Source organism: Balaenoptera borealis (genome assembly GCF_965194805.1).
Source record: "Balaenoptera borealis genome assembly, chromosome: 1".
NCBI classification, from domain to species: domain Eukaryota; kingdom Metazoa; phylum Chordata; class Mammalia; order Artiodactyla; family Balaenopteridae; genus Balaenoptera; species Balaenoptera borealis.
Genome location: NC_138860.1, coordinates 46420650 through 46434143, shown reverse-complemented (window position 1 = coordinate 46434143; position 13494 = coordinate 46420650). Strand labels below are relative to the sequence as shown.

General features: G+C 44.1%; 2 long non-coding RNA genes across 2 annotated transcripts in view; one reads left to right on the top strand and one right to left on the bottom strand.

The window, feature by feature from the left end:
- Positions 1-376: 376 nt before the first annotated feature.
- Positions 377-13494, top strand: part of LOC309633526 — a 50901-nt gene continuing 37783 nt past the window's right edge. Inside the window, exon 1 of the long non-coding RNA XR_014247595.1 lies at positions 377-5800. This is a non-coding gene — a long non-coding RNA (uncharacterized lncRNA). The remainder of the gene's footprint in view (positions 5801-13494) is intronic.
- Positions 2491-13494, bottom strand: part of LOC309633522 — a 28711-nt gene continuing 17707 nt past the window's right edge. The window contains exon 2 of the long non-coding RNA XR_014247593.1: positions 2491-12179. This is a non-coding gene — a long non-coding RNA (uncharacterized lncRNA). The remainder of the gene's footprint in view (positions 12180-13494) is intronic.

The window sequence follows — 13494 nt, the reverse complement described above, 5'->3', positions numbered from 1 at the left end:
GAGCTGGGCAGCTGGGGGCTGGGAGCTGGGGAGCTGGGCAGCTGGGGGCTGGGGAGCTGGGGAGCTGGGCAGCTGGGGGCTGGGAGCTGGGGAGCTGGGAGCTGGGGAGCTGGGAGCTGGGCAGCTGGGGGCTGGGGGCTGGGGAGCTGGGGAGCTGGGCAGCTGGGGGCTGGGGGGCTGGGGGCTGGGGAGCTGGGGGCTGGGGAGCTGGGGAGCTGGGCAGCTGGGGGCTGGGGAGCTGGGCAGCTGGGCAGCTGGGGGCTGGGGCCTGGGGAGCTGGGCAGCTGGGGGCTGGGGGCTGGGGAGCTGGGGAGCTGGGCAGCTGGGGGCTGGGGGGCTGGGGGCTGGGGAGCTGGGGGCTGGGGAGCTGGGGAGCTGGGGGCAGGGGGCTGGGGGCTGGTGGCTGGGATCGGCCTTCTCTTCAGCCCTGTGGTGTCCCAGGAACCTGGGGGCTCAGGATCCTTCTGTCTGCCAGGTGGATGGAGGACAGGACCAGCTCTCTCTGTCCCTATAGGAACTCCTTTCTCTCTCCAGGTCGAGTCTCCTCCTTGCTGACCAAGCATCTTGAGCAGCTGGATTTCATCTGCGTCCTTTCCTCTGGGGGAATCTCTGCCAAGCTGTCAGGACCTGAATTTCCGTGTTTACCCTTTCCCTGTTACACCTTCCTCAGGCAGGTGGCCTCGCACCAGAGAATGTCAGAGCGCTGGCTGGGAACACGCCCTCCCGCTAGCGCGCAGGCAGCTCCCATGCTCTTTAGTCTTCAGAGCAGCCCTGCCAATTAGCTTGTACTCTGCCCACATGCCCAGGGCTAGAAGGGAAGCAGGCCATGCTAAGCAAAACCAGACAATGGGCTCCCAGGACACCGAGGGCGCGGGAGCACCCGCTGTCCTCTCCTCTGGGCTGAGGTCGGGGTGGGGTTGGAGGGGGGCTTGCAGGGAGGGGGTCCAGCTGTGCACTCGCCCCAGGAAGTTCTCCACATTCCAGATGGGGCTCCAAGGGGGCTGCCCAGAGGAAGGGGGTGGGAAGGGGATCTCTCCGGGCCCGGGGGTATTGGCACTCACACCTGGGGGCAGTCATATTTCTGTTCAACCAGGAAGAATGCCTTTAGAGCAGGGCTATGGCTTCTCCATCTCTGTGTCCCGTGGGGTCCCCGAGACTGCGCTGGCCACTGAGACGGTGCAGGTGGAGGGCAGTGTGTGCGATGGTTGAGGTCGAGGACTGTGTGAGGGAAGCAGGTGTGGGCTCTCGTCCTACCTCCCTTGCTCGCCCGCCCTGTAATCTCAGCTACTTGGCTTCTCAGCCAAGGTTCCTTTCTCGAAAAAGCAGGGAGGATAAAAATGTCTACCTCACAGTGTTACTGTGAGGATGAAAAGCAATCCAATGTGGGAACACTTGGCACATAGAAAGCACTCAATAAATTGTGGCCATTTCATTTACAGAATCCATGTAGCCTCTGTTTATAGATTTACTGGACTCTCTCCCAGGATGAAGAAAAACGTAAGCCTTACCAAGGTAATATTTTATCTCCGAGGGTAACTAAAGCACCAGAAGTCAGAAGACAAAGATAAACAGGAAGATGTAATGAACATTCTCAGAGAACCCTCAGGTGTCACACACTGGGCTAGGTGCCTTACGTGTGATATCTCATTTTACGTGGCAGGTAATATTTCTGAAAGATCAGGCAGCTAAAAGTCAGACAGCTTGCTGCCACATTAAAGAAACAAAAGAAATGTTCGTACTGGAATGCCTGCTGTGTCAAGACACCTAATTAGAAAACAACGTCATAGTGAATAGTAGAGTGGGACGTCCCTGGTGGCGCAGTGGATAAGAGTCCACCTGCCAATGCAGGGGAAATGGGTTCGAGCCCTGGTCCGGGAAGATTCCACATGCCACGGACCAACTAAGCCCATGCGCCACAACTACTGAGCCTGCGCTCTAGAGCCCGAGAGCCACAACTACTGAGCCCGTGTGCCACAACTACTGAAGCCCACGCACCTAGAGCCCGTGCTCCACAAGAGAAGCCACTGCAGTGAGAAGCCCGTGCACCACAATGAAGAGTAGCCCCCACTCGCCTCAACTAGAGAAAGCTCACACGCAGCAACAAAGACCCAATGCAGCCAAAAATAAATGAATAAATTTTTTTTAAAATTTGTTTAAAAAAAAAATAGTAGAGCAAGTCTCCAGCTCTGCCAGAAGAGCTAAAATAAATGTGCCAACAGGGGAGTCACAGAGTAAAGTCAATTATCATCCTGGTGATTCCGCTGATTCCACATGCACGACTTGGAGGTTTGACAGAACTGGGCATGTGCTGGGTCTTGGTGTCATGCTAAACGGTAGTGCTTCCAGACACACTTGTCATATCGCCGAGAGAATCCTATTCCAGTCGGAGATCTTCACGTCCGTTGAACTTGTCTAGTTATAAAGAAACATCATGGTAACTCAAACCACCAAAATAAAACGCTTTGACAATGACGAAGCAACAACGGGATGTTGGATTTATAGAGAGATTTTTATTTCCAGCTCATCGAGACATTTTACAAAAGCAAGATAATCATTTCACAAAGATTATCTTCACCTTCCATATTGGGACTCAGAGACATATTCTTACAAAGACAGTGCTGGTATCATTCATTCATTCATTCATTCCATCTCTCACTTATTTTTCCGTTCATTCAACCACGTGAGTTGAGTGCCGTTTCATAATGGGTAGAGGTAGGGTGACATAAAATGCCAAATAGGAAATGGTACAGTCCTTTAGGAACAAAGCCTGTGAGGGAATAACCCAGTGGCAAAGACTGGCAGTTATGCAAACAACTGTAAGCCAGGTTTATGCCAGGATGGGATGTCTGTGCTAAGAATTCTGACATTTAGCGTGCAGGTGATAATGGCACCGTCGAAGGATTGTGGGCCTGAGTGTGAGCGCTCTAGGAGCAAGTGGTGTGCAGGATGGAGGAGAGGCAAGGAAGCCAGTTAGGAGGTGAGTGCAGTCATGCTTCATGGCTCTACTCCCACTCCTGGCTGCCTCATTGTCAGTTCCCTCCTCCACCCATGGCATCCAGGCCTTTCCTCCACCTCTTGGCTGAAACTGTGTTTCCTGTGTCATGAATGAACTTCTCCTGGCCAAAGCCCAAAAAATACTTTCCCAGTTTTAGCTTATCAGATCTCTCTACCCCACTTGCATGGTTAGCCACTAACTCTAGCTGGAAACGTTTCTCCGAGCACAGCCTCTTGCTGCTTTATCTCCTGCTTCTCCCGGGGGCTGCTGCTCTGGTTCAGGTTTTTCATGACTTGCCCGTCCACAAGGCCTGGTGTTTGTGAGTCGCATCTAACACTCTCCCTGGGGAATGTCTTGCTCATATTTGCAACTTCTGCAGCTAAAATCCCTCCTCTGTGGATAATCTATTAATAAAGAGAATCTGAAAATGAGGACTCTCTGAGGGAAATTCTTATCACACAGGTGGTCTCAGCATTATATTATAATGAATCCATCTCTACTTATCTATCTTAAGATGAAGATTTGGGGTCAGATAAACAACGTCCTCCTCCACTTTGCCCTTGTCAAGCTGTACTGGGGCCTATTGGTGCCTACCATTGAACTCGTAGATTGAGTAGTTAAGAAGGGCAGGATGCAGAAGGAGACTTTCTTTCTGAAAGTCTTTAGAGAAAGATCTAATCTTCTGGGTGACTTTTTGCTGAATGAAGTTCATTTAAACATCACCTCTGGTGTTTTAAATCTATGTCTGGTCCCTCAAGAGATGTTCTGCTTCTCTCTGGTCTCCATAGTGAATTGTTGACTGAAATACGAAGGGAAGCTCCATGGGGGTTGGAACCTCACTTTGTTCATTGCTGTTTGCCTAGGACCTAGAAAAGCACCTGGTACAGACTAGGGACTCATAATTAGGTGCAGAGTGTTTCGTGTTTGGGGAGATGCAAGTGGTCCCCACGTGTTCATGGTTTGTCAACACAAAGGAAATAACAATAACAAAAACTTTGGGTAAACTGTTGAGGTCATGGATTAAGAGAATTTAGAAGAGGTCACTTTAGGATTTATCAGCTTCAAATCTTATGTAAACTTATTATGGCCTCCAAGAAACTTGAATCTTTGTGGGAGGCCCAGGATTTGGCAGTTACAACCACGAATGGGGTAAGACCTTGGGACCTAATCAACCAGGCATGAACTGGCCAAGTGTAAACACGGAAGCTCAAATCGAGATAGACACCTTTCTTCTTTCAGCCCTTTGACCTCAGTGCAAATGTCTTAAAATTCGTAGATCACAGGCTTCTCTCTGGTTGGATTTTGGTCATGTCTTCTCATAGAGTTTAGTTTATTTTAAAGACTCAAAAAAAAAAAAGTAATCTTCGAATAAAGACTTTCCACCTGAGACTGTTTGTGGTCTGCTCTGACAGGTAGGGTCCCAGGCAACCTGCTTACCAACCTGAACCTACTGGACAGTACAATGAATGGAGTTTATTCCCTTTGAATTAGTGCCCTATCAGTTTGCTAAACATGTTACCCAAATGCTGTGCCTGTTTCCTTCCTGGTGAGGGTCAGCTTGAAATTCCCAGGGCTGCTTGGCCTGATTCCAGGCCCATGGAGAACTGATATCTTCTTGATCCACTTGTTCAGGAATCTCTCATGAACAGTAGGTAAGATGGTCTGTTGTCCCCAGGTTGAACTTTTCTCAACCTTTCATTCTGTAGCTTGAAATCAGTTTTTGGATTTAGCTGCTTATATTCAAAATAGAAGCCTGATAACTGATTCTTATAATGAACCAGCATTTTACACCACCTTCAGAGTTGGAGTCAGTTAAGTATTGTTTCTGGAAAACGCACACAGTTTTCTTTTTTCAGTCAAGGAGTGGTGCCAGATCGAGCGATGTTATGTTTCATGCCCTTTGTTAAAAATATGTGCTGATTTATGGCCCCTTTTTGATCCTGGCAGAGAATGCCTGCATTCCCACCTGCTGTTGAGAACAGAAAAGAGAGCTCTCTCTTTTGCACTGGTGATCAGGAACCAATTGTGCAGCTTCTACCTCTCTACCTTCTAGGTAGAATGGCTTAGCAAAAATTGCTGCTAAGCCCAAATCATTTTTGGCATATGTTCTTTAAAAACATAATGTATCTATTTACAACTCTAGATAGCAGGTGAGCTCATTCAATTTCCTAGAGTTTCATTTTGTAGTAGGAAAGAATCTTTGTATTCTATTACAAGTTAATCACTAAAGGGGTGTTGCCTGTAAGCTTAAATTATACATAATGGCCTATCTCTGGGAACCCTGCCTCCCAGGTAATGAGCATTAAGCTAAAATACCATCATTTAGCTCACCTGAAACATCCTGACCAGGCCCACCTGTGAATGACTGCAGGCAGGAGGAAATGAACACATCCCCTCTGGAGGCTGACCGGAACCAGGAAATGTTTGGCTTTACTCCCTCCCCTTTTAGTATAAAAGAAGCCTGAATTCTAACTCAGGTAAGGTGGTTCTATGGGGTACAAGCCCACTATCTTCTCGGTCTGCCGGCTTTCCGAATAAAGTCGCAATTCCTTGCCCTAACAACTTGTCTCTCGATTTTTTTGGCATGTTGTGTGGTGAGCAGTACAAGCTTGGGCTCAGTAACAATTTTTGGTGGGCAGCTGGCCCCAGTTGGGGAATTTTGGGGTAAGGTTCTAGCAGCTGCCAGGACCACTTGTCCTGAAGACCTGCCCTTCCAAGTTCCCCAAAGCAGCACCCGCTGCCCCAGAGCTTGGCAGTTGGATCAAGGAATCAGCGTTTAAGAACCAACAGGCTCCATGCAGTAGGGTAAGTCGCTCCGGTGTGTGCAGCTGGAAACTTTATTTTCTCTCTGTTTGGGGCTTTTGCTCCAGAATAAGCAAGTTTGTTTTGTATTTGAGTGGGGTACCCTGTTGGAAAGAGGGAAGGGTTGTTGGACTTTTACCTGATTTGTGAACCAGTTCATTTCTTTGGATGCTAGCATTTGTGTGTGCTGTTTGAGTTTTGTCTTGTATTCCTGTCTCTTAAAAAATGGGGAATATTTCAACTATCCCTAAAAAGTCCTCTGAGGCACATTTTGCATAAGTGATCTGATTACAGCCATGAATCCATGAGTGAGAAGGTACTATTTTATTGTAGGTGCTATTTTATTGTAACAATGTGTAGCCACAGTACCTGTCAGGACCTCCAAAGGGGTTTAGGCAGGATTATCTTGGGACCCTGTGCACCATGTACTGCTACCCTTGCTGTGTTAGTTATATCGTTTGCAGTCTCCTGTGTCGGTGGTATACGTAAAACCCCAAGACCAAACTTGAGGGTTTATTTAGGATTTTCTGTTTTGTTCTTTGGGTTGTTCATTTCAGTTTGTTTGGTACTGTTTCTCCATTTACAGCCAAATCAGTTTTGTGATATTTAAAACTTTTACTGATGCCAAATGGGGGAAAGGAACAAAAAAGAAAAAACCTGTCTATGGGACATTCCCTGGGAGAAGAGAAAAGTTCTACTTGGTTCCTAAAATCACCAAAAGCCCTAGCCCAGAATTCAGCCTGGTTGGTTGATGCCAAGGCAAAAGGGCATCCTTTTTAATGGTTAGAGATGATCAATTGCTATTTATGGTTTTACAGTGGTTTTTGAATGACTCTATAGCTATTTTCTGAAGAAGTGGGGAAGAATGACGAAGTCCTTTATATGCAAGCATTTGTGCTACTACCTCAGGAAAAATAAGAAAAGGAAGGGAATGAAAGTGAGGATATGTTGCTTCAAACCTTAATTCCTCCACCTGGGCTAGCTGTCTTAGCCGCTCTGATATATCCACTCCTTCCCCCACCTTCCATTCATATCTAGCCCCAGTTCCTGACACTGGGGCTCAGGACTGCCCCTCCTTATAGGGACCAATTAGAAAATCCTGTGTTAGTTCCTGGTTACAGGGATTTGGTCTGGTATTGCCATCTAAGTCCTGACAAGGCACCCAATTTGGGCCAGGAGCCACTCTGGGGCAGGGCAATTTCCTTTATGTCTTTATCTCATGGGAGGCTAAATGCAAATGACCAGCCGCCTGGGTTTCTCAGACTTGTTTAATTGGGAATATCGCAACCCTCCTTACAGGAGGATCTTCTACACTTGAACCTCATTTGGCAGTACCCATAGCTGAACCAAATTGGGACCCCAATAAGGGAGGAACACCATTATTAGGGCACTGCTTATTTGTGCATCTTGGCAGGGCTTTGAAAAGGGGAACCAAAGCAAAAGAGTTTGAACAAAATTCAAGAAATTCAGCAAAAAAACGAAGACCCTTCTGAATTTTTGGAAAAGATTTATCAGGCCTACAGACAGTATACTAATGCAGATCCTAAGACCCCTGAAAATATTAGAATGGTAAACTTGACCTTTTTGGGCAAAGTGCCTCAGATAACAGGAGAAAGTTGCAAAGATTAGATGATGCACTTGGAATGAATCCTTCTCAATGGGTAGATGTTGCTTTTAAAGTGTTCAACAGGGAACAGCGACAGAAGGAAGATGCAAAGCGAAATGCCACTTTTTGGGCAGCAGCATTGGATTCCCGGAAGGTGAGTAACCCCGAGAGAGAAGTCACCATTGGGGAAGGAACAATGTGCTGCCATAAGGAGGAAGAACATTGGAAAACAGATTGCCTAGACTAAAACATAAGAAGAAAAACAATAAAAGTTGAGAGCCTCTCATATGGTAGAAAGAGAGTATCACTCTGATGAATGAAGAGGCCCAGGGGCTCCCTTGGACTTGAGGCACCTAATTCCCCACAGGAGCCCCAGGTGAAACTGACAGTGAGGAATGAGCTGATGAACGTCTGATGGACCTCACCCTGAAGTTTTTCACCAGAACAGCTTGACATCAGAGTCCCACCAGAACATGCTTTAAGCCTACAGATGGCGCTCGTATTCAGGTTACTCTGTGGCTTCAATTTCTACTGGAAAGAGTGTCCACTTTCTTACTGGTGCTCCTCGGGTGAATTATGCTAGCCAGATAGTACTACACAGTGTTCATGAGAATGACAGTGTCAGTTACTCAGTCTCACAGAGGTGACCAGATCGGCTATATTGGTAGTGTGCTGTGTTCAGTCGATGTGGATAGAGACACCATTACAGATGTGCTCTTGATAGGTGTGCCTATGCACATGAATGACCTAAAGAAAGAGAAAGGAAGAATCTACCTGTTTACTATCACAATGGGTGTTTTGAATTGGCACCAATTTGTGGAAGACCTCGAGGGTGTTGAAAATGCTCAGTTTGGTTCAGCCATTGCAGCTCTTTCAGACATCAACATGGATGGCTTTAATGATGTGATCGTTGATTCACCTTTGGAAAATCAGAACTCTGGAGCTGTGTACATCTACAGTGGTCATGAGGGCACCATTCACATGAGGTATTCCCAGAAAATCCTGGGATCCAATGGAGCCTTTAGAAGCCATATTCAGTACTTTTGGAGATCCCTGGATGGCTATGGAGATTTAAATGGGGATTCCATCACTGATGTGTCCATTGGTGCCCTTGGACAGGTTGTTCAGCTCTGGTCACAAGTATTGCTGATGTATCTGCAGATGTTTCATTCGCACCAGAAAAAAATCACTTGGCTCAACAAGAATTCCGAGATGAACCTCAAACTCTGCTTCAGTGTGAGTTTAGACCTACTAAGCAAGACCTACTAAGCAAAACAATCAAGTGGCCATTGTACATAACATCACAATTGATGCAGACCAGTAATCATCCAGAGTAACCTCCAGGGGTTTATTTAAAGAAAATAATGAAAGGTGCTTGCAGAAGACCATGACTTGTGCTAAAAATAACACAGTGACTACTGTCAGACCTCCCCAGATGGGAATTCAACACAGGAGCACCTGCCCTACCAGGGACTGGAAAATAGACTTTACTCAAATGCCTCAAGTTGCAGGAAATTTTAGATAATCTGCTAGTGTTTATCTTTTTCAGGATGAGTGGAAACATATTCCACCTGGACAGAAAGTCTTGAAGTGGTTAAAGCCCTCCTTAAGGAAATTATCCCCTGATTTGGATTAAGGCATTGAAACTGCATTCAGCCTGGAGACCACGATCAACAGGAAAAACCAAGAAAAAGAATCGTACATTAAAAAGGAACATTGTTAAAAAGGAACACTATTAAAATTATCTCAAGAAACTAATTTTCTTGGGATAGGGCCTTGCCAGTTACCCTGCTATAGATCAGTGGCTCCCAGAAGCAGGCTTAAATTAAGCCCCTTTGAAATATCGTATGGTAGGCCATTCCAGGTGTCTGCCCTGGTGAGAGAATCTATAAATGCTCTAAAAGGCATAGCAATTGCGCATTATGTTAAAAGTTTGGGCACTATGTTAACCTCTGTTCATGAAGTTGCCTCCAACAGGTCTGCCTATCCAACTAAAGTAGATGGTAATTTCATTATAACTGGAGAAGGGTCAACCTATTTGTTTAATTTTGTCCAAATAAATAGCACAGGAATTTAGTATATGTATTGGGAGCTGGAACCAAAACTCCAAGTTCAATTACAAAATAGAAAACAACATGCTAAGGGGTTTCATCAGGTTTAAGTAGTTGTAGATAAAAAAGGAAAGAGGATTTTACTACTGACTTAAAGATTCTAAAGAATATTTATCACCCCCATTCAGCAGGAAGTAGTCAGAGCAGTCTTGTCCCTTTCCCTGCAAGATTGTAGAATGGACATTGACAGTAGGGAATTGTAATAGAGAAGAATCTTTGTGTTCTATTACAAGTTAATCACTAAAGGGATGTTGCCTATAAGCTTAAATTATACATAATGGCCCATCTCTGGGAACCCTGCCTCCCCAGTAATGAGCATTAAGCTAAAATACCATCATTTAGCTCACCTGAAGCATCCTGACAAGGCCCTCCTGTGAATGACTGCAGGAAGAGAGAAATTAAACTTCCCCTCCAGAGGCTGACTGGAACCGGGCAATGTTTGGCTTTACTTCCTCCCCTTTTAGTACAAAAGAAGCCTGAATTCTAGCTCAGGCAAGATGGTTCTTTGGAACACAAGTCCACCATCTTCTCGGTCTGCTGGCTTTCCGAATAAAGTCACTATTCCTTGCCCCAACAATGTATCTTGCGATTTATTAGCCTGTCATGTGGCGAGCAGTATGAGCTTGGACTCGGTAACAATTTCACAACCAATTTCTACTGGAAGGAACCATTGCTGTTTAAAATGAAATGTGTGACAGGTATGTTAGAATTTTTCTGTAGATGAGGTAAATGTTTGTTAATTAGTATTGTGAATTTTTCTTCATTGTACTCTCTGGTGAAAAACTTGAGATTCTCCTGTGTGTGCGTGTGTATTTTTTGGAAAAATCTTAATTATTTTATAAGAAGACTCTTGGTCCTGCCCACGTGATATGCCTCCCTCCATCCTTTTTCTTTCTTCCTTTCTCAAGTCTTTCAACACCCCTTATGTACCAGGCACTGTGCTAGGCACACAAGACAATGGTGACCAAAAGTGGCACACATTCCTTCCCCCTAATAATTTTACTCATGTTGAATTAAGAGTCTTATGTTCAGCTCCTTAATTTTTATCAAAAGAGTCAAGCCTTATTTCCCACTTGGCTGGTTTTGAAATCACATGGACCTGCCTTCTGCAATATAGAATCCACATCTAACTTCATCTCATATAACTCTGCTGTTCCAAAGTGTGTTTCAGATCTATACCTCTGTTACTCTTAGACCTGAAGATCTAAGCGTTGTCAATGGTCTCTAAACTTTCTTTAAAATAGAGGACTATTGGGAATTTCCTGGCAGTCCAGTGGTTAGGACTCTGTGCTTCCACTGCAGGGGGCACAGGTTTGATCTCAGTCAGGGAACTAAGATCCTGTAAGCTGCATGGCCAAAAAAAAAATTTTTTTTTCATAAGAAAATTGATTTTGACCAAATATGTTAAAGACTTTTTGAAGCTACTCTATTTCTATCTCGAAGTGGGTTTCTAACTGCCTCCCTGACTCTCCTCCTTTCTCCAGAGCTCTGAGAGGACCCTGCTAAACCTATTTGGAAAACCACTGTCCTGAGGCAGGCTGATTTACCTTGTGAAATTGCTGTGGAGCTCTGCCTCTGCGGTCTGCCCTCTAGGCTGAATGATAATTCCAGGTTGAGAATCAGTTTGGCCCTCAAGCTTATCCTGGTTGTTCTTCTGCATATTTAAAAGTGGGCTGCCTACCTTTCTCAGAATCAATGGGCAAAATCACAGATTCTCGTGTCCATCTGGTGTTCTGTATCATGTCACAGGCTACTGCAAAGTGATAGAAACTAGGACTCAATTTTGAAAGGAGATGCAAGCAGAGTGCTGCTGTTGGAATAGGTTTTCCAATTCTTATGGTTCTGAATTTCTCATTCTCTGCAATGGTGGTTCAGGGAAACCCTCACCCCACTTAGTGTAACTGGCAGGTTCTTACTCTGTAGCCAAGAAAAAAGAAAACACTAGATAGCAGGTCAGTTCTCTGATATTTGCAGAGGATTGCAAGGTGAGTATTTTAGGAACATACTGCAGAGAATAAAAATGATATGTCTGGTCCAGTGTTTGTATTTCAGGAGAGAAAGAGGAAAAGGTGGAAAGACAGAGACAAAAAGAAAGAGACAGAGAGAGAATAAGAGGTTTCTAATTTTAATTAGAATTCTAATTCTAATTATTCAGAATAATTTCACCATCTGCTGGAAAGAGTCCTCATGACACAAAATTCTGCAGTTTTCCTACTTCTCACACCCCCACACTGTTTCCAACTCACTGCTAGAAGAGGGTTTCTAGAGCTAGAAAAAGGTGAAAAGCTGTTGGTGGAGGAATAGTTTTATATACCACCTCCTGTGCCCCGAATCTTTCCTGGAGTTTGGGGGAAGGGAGGGCAAGGCAGTTTTGTTTTTGTTCTTAGTTTGTTTTAGAAACCTTCTTTTCCTGAATATAAAAGCAATACATCTGGCAATACCAAATGCTGGTAAGGATACAGATTCATAGGATCTCATACACTGCTGGTGGGAATATGTATGGACTGATGCGACCACTTTGGAAAAACAGTTTGAAGTTTCGTATACCCTATGACAAGCATTTCCACTCCCAGGTTTATATCCAAATTGGTATACAGGAACACTGGGAAGACATGTACAAGAATATCCATAGTACTGTTCATAACAGGAAAAGTCTGGAAATAACCTAAAATACAGAAAAAAAAACAGTAATATAGTTGCACAATAGAATATTACATAGTAATCAAAATAAATGATCTCCAGTGATATACGCATCAATACAGATGAATTTCAGCAATATTAAGTGAATAAAGTCCTAGAAGATAATATATAACATACTATGCTCTTAAAGTTGAAGCCACCAAGATAAAAAAACATATAGTTTATATAGCTTTACAAAAGCATGTACCCATATACAACTTTATTAAAAGGAAAAGAAGGGAATTACGAGATTTGGGAAAGTGGTTATTCTGAGTAAAGAAAAGTAGTGAGTGGGATAGAAGATTCATGCCTAGATGCAAATTTTTATTTTAGTCCTAGCTTTTATATTTAGCATTGGGTGTATGAGTATTTACTACACTGTAATAAACAAATGAATAAACAATGGCTATGCATGGACCAATGAGGAGACTGTTTACTGAATTGATTAAGATTAACCCAATTCAGAGTGTCTCTGCATCCAAAAGAGAAACTGAAAGCTAAAATCATACATTCCTGTGAATAATTTAGAACCTCGGCAAAGAATGTGAAGAAAGACTCATCCCTAATTGTATCACTCCAGAGATAATCATTATTAACATTTTGATATATTTCCTTTTTGTTTGTTTGTTTGTTTTTTATACTGCAGGTTCTTATTAGTCAATTTCATACACATCAGTGTATACATGTCAATCCCAATCGCTCAATTCACACCACCATCCCCACCCCAACGTGATATTCCCCCCTTGGTGTCCATATGTTTGTTCTCTACATCTGTGTCTCAACTTCTGCCCTGCAAATCGGCTCATCTGTACCATTTTTCTAGGTTCCACATAAATGCGTTAATATACGATATTTGTTTTTCTCTTTCTGACTTACTTCACTCCGTGTGACAGTCTCTAGATCCATCCACGTCTCAACAAATGACTCAATTTCGTTCCTTTTTATGGCTGGGTAATATTCCATTGTATATATGTACCACTTCTTCTTTATCCATTCGTCTGTCGATGGGCATTTAGGTTGCTTCCATGACCTGGCAGTTGTAAATAGTGCTGCAATGAACATTGGGGTGCATATGTCTTTTTGAATTATGGTTTTCTCTGGGTATCTGCCCAGTAGTGGGATTGCTGGATCATATGGTAATTCTATTTTTAGTTTTTTAAGGAACCTCCATACTGTTCTCCATAGTGGCGGTATCAATTTACATTCCCACCAACAGTACAAGAGGGTTCCCTTTTCTCCACACCCTTTCCAGCATTTGTTGTTTGTAGATTTTCTGATGATGCCCATTCTAACTGGTTTGA